The sequence below is a fragment of the Falco peregrinus genome, chromosome 5 (genome assembly GCF_023634155.1).
Source record: "Falco peregrinus isolate bFalPer1 chromosome 5, bFalPer1.pri, whole genome shotgun sequence".
NCBI classification, from domain to species: domain Eukaryota; kingdom Metazoa; phylum Chordata; class Aves; order Falconiformes; family Falconidae; genus Falco; species Falco peregrinus.
In genome coordinates this window covers 10,589,562-10,611,406 of record NC_073725.1, presented here as the reverse complement: position 1 = coordinate 10,611,406, position 21,845 = coordinate 10,589,562, and the positions used below count along the sequence as shown (strand labels likewise).

The 21,845-nt window shown below is 44.6% G+C and overlaps 1 protein-coding gene across 4 annotated transcripts in view; it reads left to right on the top strand.

Moving 5' to 3' along the window:
• The first annotated feature begins 4,089 nt into the window (after positions 1 to 4,089).
• THRB (thyroid hormone receptor beta) overlaps positions 4,090 to 21,845 on the top strand; it is a 161,293-nt gene continuing 143,537 nt past the window's right edge. For 2 of the 4 annotated variants that reach the window (XM_055804950.1, XM_055804952.1), the window contains exon 1: positions 4,090 to 4,325. The gene's annotated coding sequence lies outside the window, so the exon portion shown is untranslated. Of the gene's footprint in view, positions 4,326 to 4,435; positions 4,532 to 21,845 lie in introns of those variants that run through there. The other 2 variants (XM_055804951.1, XM_055804953.1) reach the window with 2 other exon arrangements.

The window sequence follows — 21,845 nt, the reverse complement described above, 5'->3', positions numbered from 1 at the left end:
AAATGAATATGAACTGTGCATTGGAGGTTAGACTGTGCCTCTAGGTTTGTTTCTCTTTTTCTTTCCTTCTTGTTATTTATTTTTGTTTCCTATTTGTCGTGATTTTCATTCATTCATCTTCTGTTCTTACACATCTGCTGTGGTTCCCCTTGAATTCTGATGGCAGGATGGAATTGGATCTCTGTGCAGAAACAAGGTATTATTACATTAGGTTATTTTTAGGTTCCCCAGAAATCTTGAAACAGACATATATTACACTGTATTGTAAAATGGAAATCGGAGAGGGAAAGAAAGTATATAGTATTAGTGGTTTAGTTTCAATTTTTTGCAGGAAATGGATGTTTGCCCCAGACAAAGACTAGAGGATGTTGGCCAAATACCTTCAGTTAACACAAAATTGTTTCATGGCATTTAGAGAAGATTGGCCTCAGCTATCATTAATAGGTGCTGCCCAGTAGTTTTGTTGTGTGTATAAGCTGTGGTTATTGGTGCTTTAAAGGGGGACCCACACAGGATGCTTTCCTGCTGTGCTGACTCACTGCTGGTAGTCTGAAAAATGAACAGGGACATGTACGCTTCCTGATTTCGACATTCCTCGTAAAGTTTTTAAAACAAAATGTTTTGGATTGCCTTAGTCTGCCAAAAGGTAAGGTTCTCATTTAATCAGCAGGCTCCAGAGTGATCTTAAACTACTGACATTTTGTACTGCTTTACCATAACTGTTTTTGTCTTTAATCACCATTTTTCCAAGCACTGTAGTACAGGCTATTTCAGAGGACTGAGGAAATAAGAGGCCTGAGAAATTATAAATAAAAAGAAAACCTACATGTCTCATAAGACTCTCCTTTGGAAAGCGATTAGGGGCTCCTCTGTCCACCAGATAAGGTGAGCCAAGTGGTCAAGTGATTCAGCTGCTTCTTTAGCTCCTGTCATTGCCTGTGCTGCCTGCCTGCTTGTGTGTAAACAAGTTAGTAACACCACTCCTCAAAAAAGAGCACATGAGGTATGTAATACTTCTGAGAAAAACACGGTCATTTGTATCTGAACTGATTTGCCAAGCAACCATTCTAAAATCAAAGATCCATAGGGAAAAACAATCAAAATAACCAGTAACAAGGAAATCTGCCAGGTGATGGCAGATGTAAGTAAGATGTCCATTACCATTAGAAAGCCCAGCTGAACTAAAGTTCTCTCCTGTCTGCTGAGCCCCGAGGTATGAAAGCCAGACAAAAAATACTTAGGAGAAAAAGTAAATTGAGAGCAGTAAGGGATAAAAAGCTGAAATCCACCAAGGTACTGAGTTATGTCTTTGTGTTAAAATGCAAAAGGAAGAAATACTGTTTCATTGGCAAGAGCCTTATGCCCTGAAAGCTGTACAGATTCTCTTCCAGCTCATCTCAGAGCACCTCAGAGGACCTATGCACTCCGGGTCCAGCTCTTGGTCATTTGATGAGGTCAGTGTATAGGTAGCTTTTTAACTGAAAGAAGTTTCTGACTCCTGATGTTTGTGAACAAAGTCACGGCCCGTGGGTAACTGATGCAGTGGCAGCTTATGCCTGCAGATGACCTGAACTTGTGTTCTCAGGGAGGAGGAAAATGTCATTACTTTCCTGGCTGTACAAGCTATGTGCTCCCTCCCTCCACTCCTCCCTCCTGCTGCAGTGTCCGCTGCAGGTCAGGCAGTACAAACAGTGCAGGGTTTCACCGGCACTTCTGCATGCCCTGCAGTTGTGCTGAACCCCCGTCTCACAGTCTCCGCGTAAGAAAAGCATTTTGTGAATGCATGGTAGACACAGCACATCCCTAGTAGCAACAAGGCAAGCAGAGATTCCCTCAAACTCCTGAAGGGAATGAGAGGACCTCTCTTTCTGCCAGGCAGGAGTGGCATTTCAGGCACTGAAACGAGGACCACCGATAGTGAAAGTCCCATCACAGATGGCTTAGGGTCCTGGATTGCCTAAATATGGGGCCCTCTGCTCCACTGGTGTTCACACCATACACTGGACCTGGGCAGCTGTATTGGCCAAAGTCCAGCCCTTTGGCTTGTTACCAAAATGCTGTTGGACTCCTGCCCTGCTTCTGTCCTACTGCGCATCGGGGACTTACAGTCTTCTGGCCAAGCAGGTGGAAGGGAGGCTGTGGACCCGTGAGGACCCAGGAGCGTCTGTCCTGTTAAAACACAAAGCAGGTGGCTAGAGGAGCACTTTGAGATACTCCGACATACCTCTTCCAAACGATGCGGAGAATTGCCATCTGAACATACTAGGAAGCCATACCTCTCTAGTATGCGCAAATATTTGCCGTTGCCACCAGTGAATGGTGTTCCAGATCAGTTTCATTTGATGGGGATGATGACACATTTCAAGGCTCCCATTCTCACCATCACATGGCTTTGTGTCCCTGCATGTTAGTCATTTCAGAGCAGTGCATCACCACCCCACTGGCTCATACTGTGCTCTGTGTTTAGCAGCACATATTTATGACATGGGGAGTGAAGAATGAAGTTTAACTCACGTCCTTAACTAACCCGTAAGTGAGGGATTAGCTGCCTACTGCATTCTTTTACTAAGTATTAATCACTTAACATTATTTTCATTTTTTTGAAAAGCCCTTTGCTTCCTTCGTATGTCAGTACACAACTTGGTTTGAAGTTGCGGCCTTGGAGGGGCTGCTGGTACATGAGTCACACCATCGCTCTCGTTGGCCTGACAAGGGACCTGTTGTGTTCCTTTCTGGGTGAAGGAAAAACTACACATCGATGTGCCACAGCTCAGTTATCAAGGTTTGCTCTCGCTTCACAAACCTGTCTTCCCGGCTGTGGTAGAGTTAAAAAAAATAATTACAATTTTTTCAAAGGATCACCCACATACACATGGTATGAGAGCTCTTTTCTTTGTTGGTTTCATTTTATTTGTACATGACTCACTCTTGGCAAAATGAGTGAGCCTCATGAGCCTGTAAAAATTCTGTTTGGATTAAATGATTTGCATTAAATGATTTATAACTGCAAGAAGGGTTTAATATTCCTGTAATTCCTTAAGGAAAAACAAACCAATCTGATTCTTTCAAGTAGCTATTGCTTTCACGCCTGTTACTTCAGACGCCATGTTGCTCGCTGAAGCTGAGAGCTGTTAACGAGACTCTCCTTCCTCGCTTTCCCTGCCTCATGAATTAGAGATGGGTGGTGGGGATGTACTGTCATCCTTTTCCCGGCACATCTTCCCGAGCGTGACTGAAGGCCGGGCAACGATCTGCCTGCCAGAGCCGCCTGCCTGGCTAGGAGCAAGGGGCAAGTGCCCAGGGCCGAGGTGCGGGGCCGTCTTCCTGGGACTCAGTTTCCCCCAGGTTTGCAGGCCAGAGGCCCACCGGCCTCCGTCCCGCTGCCGGCACGGGCGCGCTGCTTGCTTACGGCCCGCTGCTTACGGCCCGCTGCTTACGGCCCGGCTGCTCCCACCTGGCCCCCGCAAGGGTCGGCGGCCTGCGGGTCCGGGGCCTGCCCACCGCCCGGCCCCGCGGCGGGGCAGCTTCCCCACACCGAGGTGCGGGGCCAAGGGGCCGGGCACCGCTGGGCACCGCTGCCGGGCCGGGACCTCCAGCCCGCGCCCCCCGGGCTGCCCGCGCCCCGGCGGCGGAGGCCTCGCAGCGCGCCTGTCAAAGCCCATCTGGGCAAGGCGGGCGGGTAAATAACTGGGACGGCGCGGCCGGACGCAGAAGCTGCAATCAAAAAGCCCTTTGACTGTGTGTTTGCGCAAAGCCGCGGCCGGCCTGGGTGCCCGCTCCCAGGGGCTGAGGCACGGGCTCCGTGCCTGCGGCGGAGCTGTCAGCGGGGCCGCTGCCTCCAGCCCCCGACCACGGCCCGTGCCCCTCTGTCAGGGCGACCCACGGCCGCGTCCTGCGGCGTCACCGCCGCGGGGTTTCAACTCCCGCGGCAGAGGAGCGCGGCGGCTCCCCCCGCAGCGCCGGCCCCGCACCTGGCCGCCCGCCCGAGCCCCTGCGGGGAAGGGGTGACTCGGCGGCGCCCCGGGGCCCGCCCTGCCCGGGCGCCGCCCGCCCGCGGGGCCGCGGCGCAGCCCCGGGGATCCCGGCCGCCTGCGGGCGCCAGCCCCAGCGGCGCTACAAGTGGCCACCGGGGGCGGCTCCTGCTCCGCCGCGGTTTCCCTCCGCCCCGCGCCCGCCTCCCGGCGACCCTCACCGCGGCGCGGCGCGGAGGGGCCGCGGGGCGCGTTGCGTAACGCTGCGCTGCGCGCGCTCCGCTCCGCCGCGCGTCGCTCGGGGCCGTGGGGAGGCGAGACCAGGCGAGGCGAGGCGGGTCGCGGCGGCCGGAGGTGAGCGGCGGCGGCGGCGGCGGGGCGGGCGGGGCCGGGGGGGCGCAGCGCGGCGTGTGCGCGGCCCCGCGGGAGGCGGCGGCGCAGGCGGGGGGAATCCAGGTCACGTCCGCAGCCAGACGGCGGCTGGCGGGAGGGACGCGGCGAGAGGCACCGCGCCGTGCCCGGCGAGGGGCGCGGGGCGGGCGGGACGCTGCGCGCCGCCGGTAGGTCACCGGGGCTCCCGCCGGGCGCGGAGGGGGGGGCAGCGCTCCCCGGCCGCAGGCGTGGGCGGGCGGCGGGCAGGGGGTGCCGGCTCCGCAGGTTGGCGTCCCGGGGCGCGCCGCGCTGCCCCGCGTCGGGGCTGTTCCCCCGTCCCGCGGAGGGGGGGCGGTGCGGGGCGGGCGCGGGGGAGGCGAGCCGCGCCGCCCGGCCGCTTGCTATATTTAGCCGTCACCGGCGGGTAGAGCGGCGGCAGCGGCGCGCAAACGCCGCCGAGAGAGGGCTCGGCCGGCCCGTCGGGGCGCCGCCCGCAGCATCCGGGGGCGGCGGGGGGCGAGCGGCGGCGCGGGGCGGGCGGGCGGGGAGCCGCGACCCGCCGGCATGCATCACCGCGGGGGGCCGCGGGGCGGGGGGGGGCGGCGGCGTGCGCGTCCGCCGGCGTTTCCTTATTTATTTATGTTTGCAGCGCAGGCGGTATTTCCCCGTTAAGAGTTTATCCATTGAAGTTTTATTTGACTTTCTAAAGCAACAACAACAGAAATCCGTGAAGTTAAAAAGCCAAATGTGTTGATTGTTAACTAAATATGGAAGAGGAAGGCTTGGAAGCTGCGGTGGGTGGATTGATCAGGCAGCATATGAGTGGAAAGGCAGAGGGGAATTTGTCAGCCTTTAGAGGCCGTTTGCTGGTGGGGGCGATCGCACCTGTTCGCTGAGCGGCGGGAGCGCCGGGGGTCCGTGATCCCCAGTTACCGCCCGTGATCCAGGCGCTGGGAGGAGAAACGCAGGTTAAAACCGCTGTGATACATACCGGCTCGGGCTCGGGAGGGCGAACGAGCCTCTCTCTCTCCAGTATGCAGTCTGCCTTTTATTATTTTAACTTAACGCAGAATTCATACATTTGAACTGAGCCATCTGCTAGTTATAGTAATATATTTAGGTTTTATTTACAAAACTTAGTCTGTCGTAAATACATGTTTGCATAATTGATAGACTGTGGATCTTTTTATAAAATGGTTTGCTTTCCTTTTACAGTTCAGTACTACTTCTGTGTTGAGACAATTTACTAGATTTTCTGGTTCCTGTTTTCCCAGCTCCAACTTCTGAATAAACATTTGAGAGGAAAAAAAAATACAGAGCAAAGGGTTTGCTCTTTATAAGAAATTTCTGTAGTAACAAGGTAATTTTCAGGAGGCTTTATCGTTATGCAATTGCATTAGTTAGCAGTGTTGCCATACAGTGAGAGGCTTGAGGTCTCTCCCTTACTTTGGACTGTAAAGAATATAACTATTTAAATATATAGCCTTTTTAAAAGTGAAGAAGCTACACTAAGTCACTGGAAAGTACAGCTCTTCATTTTCTCACAGAACAGCTGTTTAAGGCACAGTAACAGTACAAGTTTTGTGAAACTGGATATGCCTACTTCCTTCCTTGCAAGACTTTTTTTTTTTTTTTTTTTTTTTGTGTGTGTGTGTGTCTTTTCTACTGACTGGCTCAAAATCACCCTTCATATTAGTCCCCAGGACCCTTAAATTAATTTCAGCCTTTCTTCAGTTTGCTTGAATTGGTGACCTTTGGATGAGCTGGTGTGTTCCATTGTTACTTGCTAATGATGGAATAATCTAGTCCTGACGTACCAGTTGTGAAACTGAGGGTACTGCTGCTGCATGGACCCGAGGAAATTTAAATGTCCTATGGTTCCATGTTGGAAGAGAGAGGATTTAGCTGTGGTTTGCATCGGCTTGTGACACTGCGGACTTGGATGCTCACAGCTGAGAGGGCTCAAACCAGAGTCTTGTTAGAGTTGATGGAAAATCTCCCATTGATTTTTAGTGGGTTTGGATCAAGTCGTGTATGAGTTAGTGTTGACTACATCATGGCTACTCCAGATTGTTCAGTGCTTTTGAAATTCTTTGCATATCCAAGTCGTTATGTAAAGTCAAATTTATTGTGCTGTCTCCTTCTCCTGTGTGGGAATGTTCTTTGGCTGACTAGAAGGTGGTGGCGGTGTTTTTGTTCACTCTCTTATATGCTACAGCATTGATTTTATTATCTGATCGTTTCCCATCATGTGAGGGATTTGGGAAAAAGTGAATATGCTTCTGCTGAAGGCTGCTTACCCTGCCAACACCTGTCTTCAGGTCTTTTTTCAAAGAGTTTGCAGTAGTGGGACATGTGAAGTCCTAAGACATGCTTTCTGTGATATGCATATTGTAATTCCCATGTTTGTTATACAGTTGTTTGGTGGGGCATTTTTGGTGTGTGTTTTTTTTTTTAAAGGGTGAAGGGGAGAAAGTTGTTAGTGATAACAGAGAATGGTGTTCCATAAAGAAGCTTGCAGAGTAATACATACCTGTGGTAGGCATAAAACCTCTCCTGGCTTCCCTGTTATTGGTGATGAGCAAGATTTTTCCTCTTGGCTATATTTAAAAACCCAGCCAAGAGAAAAGTAGGGAGGAGAAGGATTGCTAAATCTAAATCATTGAAGTTTGTCAGAGTTTGTCTAGTGTAGCCTGTCTTGAAATTTGATTCTATTTGGAAGGGAATCAAGAGATGAAACCTCAAAAAACCCACCTGATTTGAGGCAGGACATCCTCCAGCAAGAATCTCATTTGCTACCGGAAGGGTGAGACCAGGAATTTTGGCTCCTTGGAAAAGGAAATTCTGGAGCTCATTATCTCTCCTCTGTCATATTCTGGTTTACTGATTTGGGGTTTGCTTATTACTAAAAGTTGAAGAAGGCAGAAGAGGCATGCATATTAAGGAAGCCCAGATAAAGAGCCTGAGATGAGGGAAAGCACGAGAAGGATGGTAGCACAATTTCTGTGAGCCCTCGTGTCTTGGATTTCCTTCTAGGACTTGGTGCTAGTGGCTAATCCAGCCAAACTGATTTGCTCTTTAATAGGAGGTGGCTGTTGTGGCAGAGGGCAGAGCTGTACTGCAGGATGCAGGGTAGCAATGCAGACCTGCGTACTTATTCTGGCTTGTCCTTTTGCATGTTGGATTCCCAAAGCACATGAGAATCTGGCCTCTGAAGGAAGGGAAGAGATACTGCTGGGGCACTGTCCACCTACCTGCAGGGAACGAGGCAGCACTTCTATGCCATGGGTTTCTAGAGAGCATGGTCAGGATCTCAGTCTGCGAGTTTTCTGTCAGCCAGAGTCAGAGGTCTGATTAGGAAAGTTTTTCTTTATATTTCCACAGTTTGTCTTTGTTCCCTGCTTTCCAAATTTCAGAAATGGCTATATATGCAGTCCTAGATTCTCTCCTGCACGGCCCCATTCAAATAAACAAACAAATAAATAAATAAATGCCTTTTAGTAGCTTTTCAGGTTTAGGACAGCAGAATTCTGCTAAGTCATGAAAGTACTCTTCTTCTGTCTGCTTAACTGAAGAAAGGCCTCTGAGTGGCTGAGGAAGTCTGTACTGGAAAATGCAGTGTGGGTATGTTAGTCTGGGGGTCTGCTTGGATTAATTTATCCTATCAAAGAAGTTAGCAGAATAATTCATGTGGCCATTAGCGTGGCAGTACTGCTGCTGATGCTTTTTAAACTAGTCATTGTGCAGTGGAGAAATACTGTCTTCTCAGGGATGAGCTAGGATTTTACATATTTTACAGGGATAACTAAACAAGCAACGCATGTGTTGTGAGAGCCTTTGTTATGAAAATCAAGGGCAGACTATGAAGAAACTTAATTTCTGTGTAAAGATTAAAGAATTATATTTCATTGGAGTTGGAACTAGATGATCTTTAGGGTCCCTTCCAACCCAAACCATTCTGTGATTCTTCAATTCTCTGTTACTTCATCAGTTGTATGTGGTCCAAGAGGACATTTTGAATAAAGTAATTGAATCTTGCCTAAATTGTTTCTCTCATTTAATTCACAACACGTGAATGAGATTGTTCCCATTACTCATCACAACTTCTTTACTTTAAACATGGTTGTGTTAGGGAGGCAGTGCAAGTAAAAAAGATCAGTTGGAAAAGTTGGTTCTGTTGTTAATCTTTTCAGTTTATGGTCACACTGCCAAAGTGCATGTAACAGCCTGCAACTAGACAGGATGAAATTGTAAGTGAATAAAATGCCTTTTTGAAATACAAAAATTAAATAGTGTTTTCAATTCTGAATACTTGTGGTCATAAAAATTCTCATTTTACTCTGACCTGTTGTAGCTTATTAGAAATTAAAGGTCCTGTGAAACTTAAACCAATAAATTAGTCAAAGAATAATGGAATAAACTGCAGTTTAAAAAATACTACTATGTATCCTCAAGTCTTAAATATACAGAATTGTAATAATTTTTACTGATGAACTGAAGCGACAAATACTCTTTATGTTGTAATTAGATTATACGCATGAAAGCAGTGTGATCATTCTAGATTACAGAACTGTTCTGTGTCCTCTGGTGAACCTAACCCAATAAATTAGGGTACTGTTTTCCATTGGAAGAAATAAAGGGACTGATTGTCAAGCTGCCTAATAGTAAGGTAGAAAACAGGGCAAGATCAATGTCTCTTCAAGTGAATTTAAAGTCAAAATGTAAGTCTTGCCTTTGCTGGATGAGGAAGGAGTGAAGTTGGTACATGTAGAACCAAATTGCTTGTATGCATGCATATACAATGCATACTTTTTTGTCTTGGATAGGAGATCATTAATTCTGCTCACCTGCTGAATATTTTTGCCTATTGTAAGCAACAACGTTGCTTGACTGTAGGATGTGCTTTGCAACAACTGTGGCGTAGGAAAATAAAGGAGCTCTTTGAAGAAAATTAGAAGTACTATCCAACTACTCATGTAGTTGACACATTGGACAATTGCTTAGTAACGGGTATCTTAGTGACACACATATGGATGAACCATTTTTAAAATATTCACAAGAAAAATACACTTCTGTGGGTAAGAACAGCTGTTTTCATCACCTTTGCAAGTCAGCTTCCTTGAGTCATGTGTTGTGTTTGCTCTCATTATCTACATCTTTACAATGTTGTTGAACTCTGGGCCTTTTCCTTTCTCATGCTTCATGGATTTGCAGACCTTTACATCTTCCTTCCACTGCCTTGGTCTTGTAACTTGGCCTCCTTCAGTGTACTGTTAACTCCTCACTTCCCACCCATGACGTTGTGTTATTTCCCTTGACTCAGCTGTGCCAGCTACTTGTCACAGTACCTACAGTACAGGCTGTCCAAGCCAAGCAGGTATGGAGTGCTGCTCTACTGCTTCTTGGTTTCCTAACTATAGAAAGAATGGACACTAATGAAGTGAAGATCTTTCTTCTTTAGCATTGTTTTTTTCCTCTGGCCTTTAGCACAATCGTGTAATTTCTGGTCCATTTGCCTGTCTCCTTGGAACTCTTTGACAGGTAGGATTGCCTTCATGTGGCATTATACCATCTGTTTTCTATCTAGTTTTGTGTTGAAATATTTTTTTTTCCATGGCTTATCCCCAACTCTTTTGTTTTGGTTTGTTGGTTTTTTTGTTTTTTTGTTTTTTTTTAATATTTCAAATGCCTTTTTAAAAAATAGGGTGTGTTTGTGTGCAAGGTGTTTCAAAGTGCAATTAGGAGCTGTTGCACTTCTGTATAAGGCTTAGAATAGCTTTGTTCATGGCTTTAGGAAATGGAAAGGTTTATCTTGAGCCTTCATTTTTTAAGTTAGGTGTCTGACTTTACTTTCCATATTGCGTTTATTCTTCTAAAAAAGATAAGGTGAAACATATTATCCACTAGATAAACAAGGAAGGATTCTGTACAGACTTGTATCCGCATAAATCCAGAATATACATGCCCATGCACATATGCATTAAAAGGGTATTGGCCTATAAAATATTCATGACAAATTTCATTTCTGAAGCAAAATAATTACTTCCATTCAATACTAAAGTATAATTTTCTTTCTACAAATACAGAGAAAATTATTTCTGGAACACAGAGTACTTCTGTGCAGTGTTGAATCACGTGTATTTCATGTTGTGCCTGTTTCACCGATGTGACTTACTGAAGTGATTTGGTTGTTGAAGTGGTCTGTGTGATCAGAATCAAACAGCTTGGTTGGCCAGAGGGCTTGGATCAACTGTTCAGCTACTTAAATTGCTGATTATTAAGGTTATAATGTCAAGCACTAAGGAAAAGAAATACCAGAATTAAGGTTGATTATGCAGCCTTAATTTGGGTATCTTTGCATATATGCAGATAAACAAAGGTTTGGAGTCCACGGACGGTACTGCTTTGCTTTTCAGGGTGCTTAGCTGTGTATAGTCATAGCTGTGTTTGAAAATTACAGTTCCTCTTAACTGTACTTGAAACTATGAAACCTCTGAACATCAGGTCACAGGGAATTCAGTTGGTTACATAGAATATGGGGAGCATGTGGTCCTTGCCTATAAATTGTACACAGGTAACAGTAATTTGTCGCTAGTTATTGTGAATTTTGAGTTGAAAATCAGTTAGCTCTGCACCGTGAAGGTATTTTACCTGAATTATCCATCTTAGCATTCAACTATTGTAAACAGTTAAGCTCTCTCCCTGTCATGCCCCTCACCCCAAAGTCCCCTGCCTCGGATACTTTACTTTTTTTTCCTTTGCCAGGAATAGGACAGGGATGCTAGAGGCATTTTCTTTCCTTTAAGAGTTCTATGCATGGAGATGGCATCTTCAAGCTCATTTCACCATAGGACGTCCTGCTGGTTGCCCTGGTTGCTGAATCTGGCAGATGTTGAAGGCAGCTGCCGTGCTTCTGTTGTTGGTAGAGTGGGTTGCACTGTCCTTGGAGTTGTCTGCTGCCTGGTTCTCCCTGACAGGGTCTTGCCACCAGGAGGGAGAGGTCAGGAGTCCTGCTTGCCATTGTGTTGACCAGGCCCTATGCTTTTGCCTTCTCATCTTTCTGCATTACTGTGTTGGGTTCGTTGTTGTTGTTGGGTTTTATTTTGTCCCCAGTCCTACTGCCTTTTGGCATCTCCCTCCCTTGCCCCCCTACTTGGCAGTTCTGCTGTGTATGTGTGGGACCACGGGCATGTGCTGTGAGACTTTGGTGAAAACGGTGATGGCCTCTGAAAGTATGAAGCCTTCTTTCTTACCAAGTAGGCTGCTGCACAAGATACCTTCTTGATGACAGCTGTCTTCATTTCCATTGAACTCTAGGAGAACCCAGAGACTGCTCTGGTAGTCAGGCCTCCTGGGTAGCCCTTTTGCTTTCATCCTCTGCCCAGAGACTGCTCTGGTAGTCAGGCCTCCTGGGAAGCCCTTTTGCTTGCATCCTCTGCCCACGGAAGATGAATCTCGCCCACTGTTACTCTCCTAGTAGGATGCAGGGAATGTGCTTGCAGCCATTTTGGCCGCGCCTTTCCAGCTGGTGGATGGTGGGAGTGCATTCTGCGAGGCAGAAAGACCTTCTGCTGTGATCGCTTCAAAAGGCCTCGTGTCGAGACACCCTTCGGTTTTGCAAAGGTAGAAGTGCTTTCTCTGCTAGGAGGTTAGGCATGGGTGGGAATGGTGTGGCCTGGGGCAGGGAAGTGCTGGATTCCCTAATTCCCGAGTGAGGGAGGGCTCTGGTCATGCCTTCTCTGCAGAGCTGCTCCCTGAGCCAGCCCTCCTGGTCTCTCTGTCCTACCTGCAGCGATGGGGATAAGGTGGCTTGCTGTGGCATGGGATACATGGGAGGGGGACAGCTAGGCTAAGGTGCTTCCTTATCTCCTGCTCTTCCCATCGCCTCTCCTCTGCCTTACTTTCTCATTAGGGCAGATTGCCCATTCCTTGTGTGGGCCTACAGGTGTTCGCCTTCAGCCCTCCTTTTGTGGTGCAGCTCTGAGTGCTGTTGGTGTTCACCGTTTATCATCCAGCCTGGTTATGGTCGAACCTGTCAGCTCTGGTTGTGGCGTATTTCAGCATTTTCCCCCCCACCTGCTTAATACTAAGTCCTTCATTATCATGCTCTTCTTTTGCTTTCTTCATGAGAGACAGAAGGGTTTAGTGCCCAGCAGCCAGGCTTTGGGAGTACTCTTGTTGGCATCTGTTGGTGAGCAGCTTTCATAGCTCCAAACCAGAGGACGTGGAGTAGATGGAGACTTGCCAGCCCGTCTGGGTCATGGTTCTGGTCTGATGACTGGAAGAGGAGGGACAAGCAGGCCTTCCCCAAACTTCCCCAGTCCAAGGGTTGGTGTGTCAGGCAATTGTTCTCCCTTGGCCTCTGCTCCCTTGCCCCAGTCCATCTTGTGTTGCCAGGCTGCAGTCTAAGGCACAAGGGGCAGTCACTGTGGACGGCTGGCTGGCAAGGGGCTGAACTTCTGTGGGCTCACTGGGCTCTCCTGGGGGAGAGGGCAGACCTGGCCACACGTGTTTCTGCAGCCAGCACCATACCTCTGGTCTTCAGGCTCTGCACTGCATTCTTTACAGAGCCTGTTTCCTGGCATGGAGCTATATATATATGGAGAAACATATATATGTGTATATATATGTATGTATATATTGCTTTCTTCTGTTTTCAGTGTCTTCAGGTCTTCTGAAATACCTGATAGCTAGTAAACTCAAGAATCTGAATGAAATGTAATTTTTCCAAATGCTATAAAAAATTTTGTGGAGCACAAATAAACTTGGGCAAGTTGCTCTCCCCCATTTTCCCTTTCTGACTAGATTTTCACAGAGACAGCAGGATTAAATCTTGTCATAAGGGCCTTGCTTGCCAAATTACAGGTTCTCTTCCAAGGAGTAGGAGAACTCAAGTAGATGAAAGAAAATGAGTCTAAAATTTTGCATAGAGAAAAAACATTTCCTTTGACTACTTCTGCAGAAATAGCAGGACCATTTTGACTGGCTGAACTCCGGCATGCATTGCCTAGAGAGGTTGTGGTGTCTTCATCCTTTGGAGATCTTAAAAACCTAGGTGGACAGTGCTGGGCAACCTGCTCCAGGTGACCCTGCTTGAGCAGGAGAGTGGACTAGTAGTCTCCAGACATCCCTTCCAGCCTCAGCCATTCTGTGACTGAAACTTTCTGAAAAAACTCATTTTGAGATGGAGATGGGCAGAATGATATGGGGAATTGCAGCTCCCTTGGTTAGAGATGAGTGAAGGAAAAAATAATTTAAGACAGTCATTTAATGGGAAATGTAGAGCTTGCTTTAAAAATAAGCTGGTCTGCCAGGCTTGGCCTTAAGAAATTCAGGGGAGTCAATAAATATACTATGAATTCATACCAAAATAACAGAGAGCAAATCTTACTACTTTGGTCTACACAAACAACTTAAGCTGCTGTGTAACTTCAAAAAGTGCTCTAAATGCATTTTCCATGCACACACTGAAGTTGTGAGCTTACTTAAAACTTCAACCAGAACTCGTGCTCTCACCTTGGCACATAAGGGGCCAATGTTCAGGATCTTTGCCTTTGATCCCATAGAAAGAGTCACATGGGCATTAAATGTAGCCAGGACTTGGCCGCTGTTCAGGAGTCATTTTCTGATCATGCTTCGCTCATAGGAAATAAGTGTAAAAAGCCAAATTTACATAAGCAGACTACTCTATGGACCCTTGCTCTCCCTTCTCCCTTGACCTTTGCTGCACAGTTTGGCTCCCAGAACTTTTTTGGAGGTCTCTTTCTTGGGTTATGTGTCTCTCCAGCGGGCAACCCAAGTTCTGAAAGCAATGAAGTGGTGGAATTGCAGCCACAAAACCTGAACTCAAGCGGACTGTCTTCCCGCTCCCATTACTACTACACCTACTCATGGGGCAGCCCTGTGGGGACCAATGTGGATGCTGGCTGGCAGCCAAGGCATGTACCAGACATCTTCTTACCTTTAGTTGCAGTTCAAGCTCATCCACAAATTGCAGCTGAAAATTCATGCCCATAATATACATGCCCATCCGTTTAACCCATGTTGTGCGGCAACACTGCAGGTTGCCTTTTTTTGGTAAAAACTTTCTATTTCTCAATATTTGTTACATATTTTATTTCCTCAGCTTACAAGGACTAGCAGGAAGGCTTGTCAGCAGTTTACCTTGGAGATGGAAGGCAAAGGGGAAGTGAATTGCTGACAGGATATTGCTCGCTGTCTGGACAAGCATAACATGCAGTAAGACAAAAAGCTTGGACTCCCTTTTGTGAAGTTCAGCTGCAAGCCAAGTTATAACTTGAGCTCAATCTCTTCGAAACATGTCTGTGTAGATGTAGCCGTAGTCCATTTTGATGATTATAAGTCTGCAGCTGCATTAATTGATGGTGCAATAAAGATATTTAAAGGCAGACCTTTACCATTTATAAGTCCGGATCTACAAGATCAAATCTACAGTCTTGATTATTTTATTTTAGTGTTTTGTTTCTAAGGGTGCTTCCTGGTACACCATGCCTAATCTTGTCAATATATTGCTTTAGGTCATGCTCCTTTAAATAGCTTTGGATGAGTGGAACATCCCATACTTCTGCAAAGATCTCCTGAAGTCAGTGAAAACTGTTTGTGAATGCAGGCAGCTGAAAGAAACCAATGTGTTGTGTGCCCTGCACAGTCGTAAGCCAGTCTGTGTTTGGGAAGTGAAAGTAATATAGTATTACCGTGTTTGCTTTGGAAAGTAATCTTATCTAAAAGAGCTTGAAACAATTTGCAAATTAGGATTGTAGAAACCTCAATGTCATTTTTTTCTTCTTTAAGAGAGTAAGTATTTAAGTCCAGAAAGAGCAGTAGGCAGCAAGAATTGGACAGATTCAGCCTGGCAGATGTTGCAAGGCGCAGGATAGAATAGGACTGAGCTTTACCTGTGGCTCTGTGGAGGTTAAGAGCTGCAATCTCTGTTAGGAGATCCAAATTTCACAATGCTTAGATGATGGTGTAACAGGAGGAAGGGTGTGGGCAAAACTACAGAGCGACATATGAGTAATTCAAGACCTCACCTGTTTTCCCATCTGGAGAGCAGGGCTAAGTGGGGAAAGCAGATGGGCAGATCAGAAGTTACAGTTTAAATACTTACTTTTGCTGAGTTTATCTATATTGAGGATAATCTTTGGGGATTCATGTTTGTTGCATGGTTTTTGTATTTTTGGATGGATGACATATAAGTCAGAAAAAATTAGGTCTGGTGTTACTCCTTTTATATACTGGGGCCAACATAGCAAATCTGAGCAACTAGGTTATAGCCAGCAGATGCCAGCAGTCTTTGTGATACTTTGCTGTTAATTTGCTTGGATGTGTTTTCTTCAATAATGTTCCTAGTAGTGAGTGAGTGGCCTTTTTAATAACATCAAAGGGGTGGAGTTACTGTCTCATTTCCATGTGAAGAAGTCTTGGTGAATGTCAAAGGCAGATTATGACCTTAAGGAGCAGTACCCAGAAGTTATATGCCAGAAGGAAAAAGTTATGATCCCAACAATGATTTCTGAAATTCAGTCAACATTACCTGTGTTTAATAAATACACATCTTCATGCAATGTTTGACATCAGGGGTCAGGACTCCAAAACGAAACTTGATACGAGATTGCCTTCAGTGGTTATTACTGCCAGAGAAATGAGAAAGGCAAAAATAAAGGTTGGTGATACAGGCTTACTGTTTTCCAAAGTTCAGTAGTTCTGTGAGCAAAATGATCTGCTTACAATGTGTTTTTAACATTATGGAAATAATTTTGTGTACAGTACTAGATTTGTGATCAGTATACCCAGCCATCTGCATCTATATATATGGCAAGCATAGTATCTTGATTTAGGGATTAAATTTATACCGTGTTCTTGTTTGTTCTTCTTCAGACTTTTGTGATATCACTTGGGGTTGTTTCCCTGATGTAATGTGGAATCTCGTTAGTTAATTTTGTTGTATTTCTTGTTTACTGATATCTTTATGAAAAACTTGGTGAAAGTATGTGAAAGCTCAGTATGAGTCCTTATACCTTTATATGTCAGTTAGCCAATGGTATTAATATTTAAAGCAATTAATGCCCTTCCTTTTTTAATCCAAGCTAATGTCTTCTAATCAACGTTATGTAATGGGACAAATATACAAAACCTACTGAATTATGAGCCTGTACTTCTCTGGATGTGCAGCATAGCACATATTTTTGTATCTTTTGAACATTTTGCAGATCAGTAGCTGAATATCTGGTAGTAAACGCATTATATTTTTGAATCAATAAACTTAATTTTCTGTCAACATGTGTCTTCAAGTTATGTTTCTGCTGTATTACCCGTTGGTAATCAAGAATAATTTTATGGCTTTGGTTAACATAAGAAATTGGGACATTATTAGGGTGTTGGCATTGATGTTTCCAAAACCGGTTAGCTGCTTTGATCTGGCTGTGTTGACAGTAAAATTGGGTCTTCTGCTTGGACGTGTAGGAGAAATACGTGTTTGGTTAGACCGTTAGCAAACTGGAGGAAGTATCTAGAATAAGTAAAGCAAAGACAGGCACAGTAATAATAAAAAAAGAGAGAAAAAATTAAAAGATACAGGGTCATGTAAGAACACTGTTGCATTGGTGGTATAATTGGCTGTAAAGAGAGGTCATGACATCATGCCACAGCAACCCCAGCTCTTCTCAGCTTTGTACTGATTTCCTATGGCTCACATAAGCCCAGTCCTGGAACACTGCATTCCCTTTTGTGTAGCCCTCGTTATTTATATTTTTTTCTAAACAGAAGAGATTAAACAGAAGAGAATTCAGGGAAGAGCTGGAAAAATAATAGAGGGAGTAAAAGGAAAATTATATTAGCAAAGACTGCAAAGTGTCCGTGTATGCTTGTTGGTGAGATGTCTCTGAATTGTCTGAAAGTAGTTGTAAAAGGTAGATGTAAAAAATGAAAGTGATTTTTTAACAAAGGGACCTACTTATTAGAAGGGATGGGTCTAAGACTTTGGTCTGTGTGTGATGGTGTTATCACCTTGGAAGTGATTGACAGGAATCTTAAGCTGTGTAAAGCATCAGCAGCTGTGTAACATGGAACGATACAGCTCTGCTAGAATGGGGGACAGGCAGCTACTGAAGGCCCCTTTGTATGATAATTTTTGATAGTTGTGGCATGTTCTGGTTTTGAACACTAAATAATGCCTTTGACCTAATTTAACTCTAGTATAACAACATTGAGAATATGGAATATTTGTATCATGAAAAGAAAAAAGGAAAATATTAATGTTGAAGTATTTCCTATTCTTAGTGGTGTATTTTTACTTAATTAAACATTCTCAATAATATAAAACAAAATAAAGCAGAAACAGGATTCTGTTGTATTTGCCTAATGCAGGCATATATAGTCTTCTAAGTGCCATGTGACATTTTAGATTTTATTTCATTTTCCCTTTAAGCTTCAGACTGGCAGTTAAAGTGCCCTAAAGGGGTTTTTAAATTCTCCAGTTGCTCTCATCTTTTCTTCCTTTTCCTTTTCTTTATGGTAGTGTTTTAAGTTTTGTGGGTTGTTGGGGAAGAAGTGTCGTCTTCTCTATTGTGATCATGGGCAGCTAAAGCTACTCAGTGCCTTTTCAGTGATCTTAACTTTCATCAGTCAGCCAAAAAATGAGGATTACTTTGTAGGATTGCAGGTTACATGTAACCCTGCTTCAGAAGTGTAAGTGTCTGTAATTTAAGAAACTTGTAGGACAGGTTGTGTGATCCATTCTGTGGTTGGCCATCTCACTAGCTATCGGGTTCTTCTCTAAAAAAATGCTATTTAAAATGTCATGACAACGTTTTAGAAACTTGTGATTTAAAGTGACATAGTCTCAAAAAACTGAACTGTGAATAGCTCTATGGAGGTTGTAGGTTGGTCAAAGCACAAGAGATTACATTTCAAGACCAATATGCTAGGAGAAGTACACAGCGAAGAAAGGGGAAAAAGCACCCCTGTCTCCAAGTCAGAGCTTTACCAGGTTTGGTGTATGTTTGCCTAGTTGCTTGGTGGTACCCCAGCTGGACAGCACTCCCCAAAGTATGGTGGCTGTACCCAGCCTTGAATGGCGGTGTCATGGTAAAACTTCACTCCTTTTCCCAGCTTTCCAAGGTGTGACTATTCAATCATCATTAAATTTTCAAATATATCCTGGCTTCCTTAATTTCAGAATGTAGTATGTCAAGTAAAGAGCTTTAGTCCTAACATTTGGACAGCATCCATTTCAGCTTTCAATCTGGATCTTTTTCTAATACAGCGGTGTTCACAAAGAAAGCAGGTTATGTCCATGTTTTTTCCTGTCTCCATATAATTCCTTATTGTCCTTAAATATTGTATTTATTTATTTTTTTTTTAGAGTCCAGGTTGTTCTGCTTTAGTCCTTACAAGTAAACATTTTAGAAGGTTATAGGAAACGGCACAGTTACAGTAGAGTATGTTTATGGTCTTTAACTCTTGCTGTCACTCCAGAGCCACCACTCTCAGTTGCTGAGATGTCACAAGGGTCACTAGCTTGCATTTAATTTTACTTGTAAGACTGCTGATGAGTTTCACTAGGTGCTTGGAGAGGCAGTGCGGAATGCCTGGCAGCAGACTGTTGTAGGCAAAGTCCTTCAAGATGAAAGGTGTTTTGAATGGACAGGATATAAGCTTACTTTTTGTAGTCTTTATTCTGCCAGCATACTCCCTAGAGGGTCTTTTGGAGCCTAATGGTGAACTTAGGAAGGTATAAGGTAGCATTAGAAATCAGATGCATATAGAAGCAGCAGTAATGAAGGGGAGAGTATTTCACCGCTGTCAATGATTGTCAGGAGATGAATTCCCCAAGAGTAAATTCTCAAAGTGCTAGGAGGTCGTCCGATAGCGTATAGTAAAAATGAGCCGTTTACTTGCATGTTGTAATTACAGTGTTAGATTTGCAGTACTGCTTTCCTGCCTAATTGCCAATATGTAGCGTTTCAATGGTCTGCATTGTTTACAAAGGTAGTGTAGTAAACCATCAAGAATGACAAAATAACCGTGGTGTTTGTGTTGTGTCATCCAAATAAAAATCCCATTTGTTCCTGCATATATTTAAGACTGCATTTACCCGTTTCTATGTCTATAAATGGTGCTTTACAGTTATATGAAAAGAGATACAGTCTTTCCAAGATCTTCTAACATATTTTTATCTAATTATGGACTATTTTCTATAGCCTGTCTAGTTCTTAACACTTTATTAGGAAAAATGCACGTAAGTGATTCAATTTTCAGTGCTGTCTGTTTACCCGTGTTAGAAATTATTCTTTAACTCTGTGTGTTTGCTTTTTTAAGGATATCATGACTCATTATTTACTCATGGGTAATCATCTTCAGTAAACAGTGCATCTTGTAAGAGCTAGTACAGAGTTTTGTGTGTATCAGTTAGAAAGAGAACCTTCGATTCAGAAGTTCCTGCCAGCTGTCACCTCCACTGCTAATATCACCTCATAATGTGGAGCTAGTTATGAAATACCAAAAATGATGTTTGTGTTTAGAGAAGCAGGAAAGCTTGCAAATAAACCAGAACTCAGTAACATGTATGCCTTCAGGGCTGCAGCAAAATACAGCCAGGCATATAATAATACAGATTTCTGTTCTGTGTCTGATAACTTACTGCTACGTTTGGTTGGTATTTTATACTTTTTCAATTAAGGAAAGCAAAAAAAAGGGCAGAAAATAACTTAATCCCATCCTTTTTCTGTTAGGAGGAGAAAATACACTTTGTCTCTGTTACCAGTTGCTTTCCTTAGAACGTTATCCTAGGTTTAGATTTTGAATCATTCCCTAAGTGATGACTCTCTTGTTTTGTCTTCTATTTATAAAAGAAGTGAAAAGATTTAGCTCATGAATTTTTCATATAGGCTACAGACGTACTGTTTGGGGCCAAATGTTGTCCTCTGTTACAAGTCAGTGTCATCAGTTAGCTGTCTGAATCAATGGCAGCGTTGTGAATGTATTTCAGCGTAGTACTGACTCTTAGATGTTTGTTTCTATTGTGCATATGGGGGTAGGAATTAAGCAGATGATAGATAAACTGATTATAAAAATAGATAGGAAATAGAGGTTCATTTTCCAGTCCAACATGCTGCTGCCAGTACTGAAACAAGAGTAAAACCATTACTCACTGCCCCGCGGGTGCTGCACCCTGCAATGAATGAGTACCATATTTTTAAATATCTAGTAACATCACAAAAAACTGAAGTCAAAGCAGAAGTTCAGATCTTAATTAGTGAAGCTGCCTTTCCTCCTTTGGTGCTGCCAGCTGGAAAAATCTGATTATTTTTAAAACTTTTTAGAATGGGCTTTGCCTTTTCACTTCTTAGGTTCTATCTGTGAAACCAAGAGTGAGGAAAGGTGTAGTACAGGAGGCAGCTTTATGTGCCTTTGTCACCTGGTTTCATCCCTCTGCAGGGCAGCCCTTACCCCTTTATTCTTGCAGCCTCCAAGATTTTCTGTACTTTGAAGCTAAAAACCAAGTTAACCTTTGACCAAGAATTTCAAAATCACTTGATGGAAGCCCTTCCCTTTCTGCTGCCTGCTGAACGAAAAACTCCTCTGCTTGCAGGATGCAGAAAGCCTCTGTAGAAAAGACATGAGCCTTTATTAATGCTGAATTGCAGTTTTTCTGGATGATTCTTTTTAGAAGGAGGTATCCCCATTAAGTGTTTGAAGCTCTTCCTTGCTTTTTGACCCGGAGAATAGAAAACTGGGCAAAAGTAATTAGAGGGAAAAATGTTAGTAGTGCTGTCATGGTGTGAGGAACTTACCCACAGCTGGGGTCTGCCGGGTAAACAGGAGATTGCTCTCAGCCTTACTAGCTTGAGACCTGTCTGAAATAAAAGGAGAAAGCAAACCCAAAGAAAGTAAAATGGAAATATAGCCCTTCCTCCCTGCACTGCCCCCACCCCCAGCCTTGGCACTGAGGCAGCTTAAGGTTGTTTTTTCCCATTGCTTGTCTAATTTTGCATCTATTTTTCTGAAAAAGGGCAGAGCACAGTCTCTTGCTGCTTTTGCACTCCTCTCCAGCCAGTGGGCACAGGCAGTCTTCTGAGTGCCGGTACAAAACCTCAGTGGAGGACAGGGAGCATGGTCTGGTTAGGGTGGATGGCATATCTTATATTTGAAATTCCAGCCACTGCGCCCTGCATGAGCATCATCAGGTTTCTGAGTGAGTTTGTTAGTAGTCTCATGGATTTCCATCCTCCTTGTGTGATGCTTTTCCAAACTGTCTTCCGGTCCTGTCGTTGGGGAGCTTGCAGGCACACTTGTGTGGTCTGCTCTGTCTACGGGAGGGTTTAGTGTCAGAGGAGAGTTGGGCATCGGTACTGCCTTCATGAGCCACCCCGGGGTGCTCAGTGAGCTGGCACGGTGACTGCTGCTGGTGTCACATGGAGGCAGCTTTCTGTCAGATGCATCTGCTAGTGTCAGCAGCATGGATCAGCAAATGTGCAGCTC